Source organism: Papaver somniferum, chromosome 11, assembly GCF_003573695.1.
Source record: "Papaver somniferum cultivar HN1 chromosome 11, ASM357369v1, whole genome shotgun sequence".
NCBI lineage: Eukaryota > Viridiplantae > Streptophyta > Magnoliopsida > Ranunculales > Papaveraceae > Papaver > Papaver somniferum.
The window spans coordinates 114,778,161-114,781,047 of NC_039368.1; the positions used below are offsets into that span (position 1 = coordinate 114,778,161).

The 2,887-nt window shown below is 37.0% G+C and overlaps 1 pseudogene; it reads right to left on the reverse strand.

The window, feature by feature from the left end:
• Nucleotides 1–2,494: 2,494 nt before the first annotated feature.
• On the reverse strand, nt 2,495–2,594 carry LOC113325671 (annotated as a pseudogene).
• Nucleotides 2,595–2,887: the final 293 nt, after the last annotated feature.

The window sequence follows — 2,887 nt, forward strand, 5'->3', positions numbered from 1 at the left end:
AATTAATCGTTATTTTTAGGTTTCTGAGTAGTATAAAAGGTGTGTTTAAGTCCCAGGAAAGGTAACGAAGTTATTGGAGCAGTTGCAGAGGAGTTAGAAACACTACAGAGCCATATTGATCAAGTTGAAGGAAACCGTATTCTGCTGCTGCTGCTGCTGAAGAACATCCGCTGCAAATAAGAACAACGTCTCAAATTTGTAACGCTGCTACAGTGACTTCTTTGTAACAGTCAGTCCTTTGTCTTGCAACGCCAATACATCGTTGCAAACATCCAGTGTTATAGTTTTTCATCTTTAATCAACTTTTGAGCAACAAACATGTATTTTGAGCAAGTGATTAATATGAGGAGCTAAAACCCATTGCTGAGGCGATAGAGGAAGCTATTTTTCCAACAAGAAGTGGTATATTCTATTTTATTTATTTATTTGCAATTATTTTATGATTGTTTTCCTTGGTTGAAAATTGTTTGAATGATCCTTCTTAAGCAATTGTGATTTGTTTTGATAGAACATACTTGGACCTAAGTTTTTGATGTTCTATGCTTTGGATTTACACTTGTAATTTTGAGAATCTACTAGTTGCAATAAGTTAGAATCAACTTGAACGAGAAAATTGCATAAATGTAAATATTGGGATTAAATCACTTTGAACTTTGAAAATAGTGGAATCTTAGCCTCAGTGTTCTTTTAATATTGATATCATCTTTGATTGAGTTTGTGACAATTTTTAGTTTGTTTTCTATTTTAGTTTTAGAATTTAAGTCTATATTTTATCCTTCGCAAGTCTGAGAATCGAACCACTTTTACCACTATCTCAAAACCACATCAATTTTTGGCACCGCCGACGCGGATTTTCTTTTAGGGTTTTAAGACTTAGTTTTCTTTTATTTTTTTTATTTTTTAGGTTTTTATTATTTTTGTTCTTTTTTACGTTTTTGGGTATTTGTCTTTTGTCTACAGGTTTTGGATCATAAAGCGAATTGAGCCAAGGAGTTTGGTGATTTCGTAAAGACTGGAACTTAAAGCATAAAGACTTGGAGCAAAAGATTAAAGCGAAAATAACGGAAAAGAAGACAATTTCTTTTTAGATATTTTTTTTAGGGTTTGATTATTTTTCTTTATTAAAAAAAAAGAGAGAGAGAACTGTATTAGGGTTTGTTATTTTTGTAATTTTTTCTTTTCTTTTTGGACACTTGGACATTGGACTTTGGACATTATTATTTTTAAACCCTAAGGAAGGGTTGGTTTAAATACAAACTGTGTGCAGGGAAGGACGGTGATTACGATATCACCTCGGCCCCTCGGGTTCGTACATAACATAGGAGTTGTGGCCCGAGTCGACTTCAGCGGTTCTTCCCCCGTCTGGTACGGGAGGTAAGTTTTTCGAAACACCCACGAATCCCCTGTCAGCGGGTTCAATGTATTCCTTAAGGTGAATATATGCTGAGGACTTGAATACGGTTGCTTTTAATTCCTAGTAAAGGGCAAGGACTGTCCATACAAGATAAGGGTTCGTATTTCATCACCGTTCTCTTTTTTCCCGCCTTAGGAACACGAAACCAAACGCGAACCTAAGCCTAAAATTTTGACTAGAACGAGACTTATAGGGTAACGAGCTTAATAGGAAAGTCGTTCGAAGAATATTGGTTACTCTTTTGAGCATACTTCAAAGTTCTTGACGGTTTCTGTGAGTTGAATGCGTGACTGCGCCGCCTTGTAACCGGTGAGGCCTTAGGTATCAAAGCTCCACTGAGCTTCCATCGCCTTGATTCAACTTACTTTGATTCGGATTGATTCCAGAGGGGTTTGCTCAGATTGTAACGAGTTCCTTTTCGAAAGAATAGAAGCTGGTCTAGTGACAATCTAAATGGAGCCATCATGCTTTTTGTTTGCTAGAAATTTAGGTTTGATTTGGTTGAGTCAGCCTTGTTTTGTGTTTGCATAGAATTCCCTTCCTTATTTTGTTGCATGCCTGAACGTAAAAGAGACGCCCTAGGTAGATTTGTTAAAGAGAAACCTAGTAGTTCTAAGCGTCTTGATTACCTCAATTTAGAGAGTCTGATTCGTGAAGATTCCGTTTTTGAACGTCCGTTTGAAGAGAAAATCCCTGATAGTCCAATAGCGCCAGAAATGGCAACTTTGAAAGCCTTGTTGAATCCTACTAGGAATACTCGTCCCTCGTGTATCAAGTTACCTGAAACTTAAGCAAATTATGAACTTAAGCCTGGAACCTTACAGTTGCTCCCAATCTTTTTAGGAAAATAAAATGAAAACCCCTATTTCCATGTTAGGGACTTTGAGGAAATTTGTAGTACCCTGAAAATTAGAAACCTTGATGATGATGCTTTAAAACTCAGGTTATTCCCCTTTTCCTTAAAAGATAAAGCCAAGTCGTGGCTGTATAGTTTGGCTTCCGAATCAATTGAAACCTATGAACAACTTACATCCGCCTTTTTGAACAAGTTTTTCCCTAGGCACAAAACCTCGTCTATTAGGACGCAAATATGCACATTTACACAACAGGAGGGAGAATCTTTGTATAGGTATTTGGAAAGGTTCAATGATTTATTATCCCAATGTCCTCATCATGGTTTAGAAAAGGTTAGGTTAGTTCAGATCCTTTATGAGGGTTTAGATTATCCCACCACAACTACAGTAGAGTCCATGTGTACAGGTGGGTTTGAAAACTAAACAGTTGATAATGCGATGACATACTTGCATGAAATCGCCGAAAAGACCCAACAATGGGAAAGTAATAGGGTACCCCAGAAAACAATTCTTCCAGGTAGAGGAAACGTTAATAGGGTAGAAGAAAGCTACGAATCAGATGCCAAAATTGCTGCTATAGCAAAAAGGTTAGAAGCTTTAGAAGTGGGTCATACTAGTG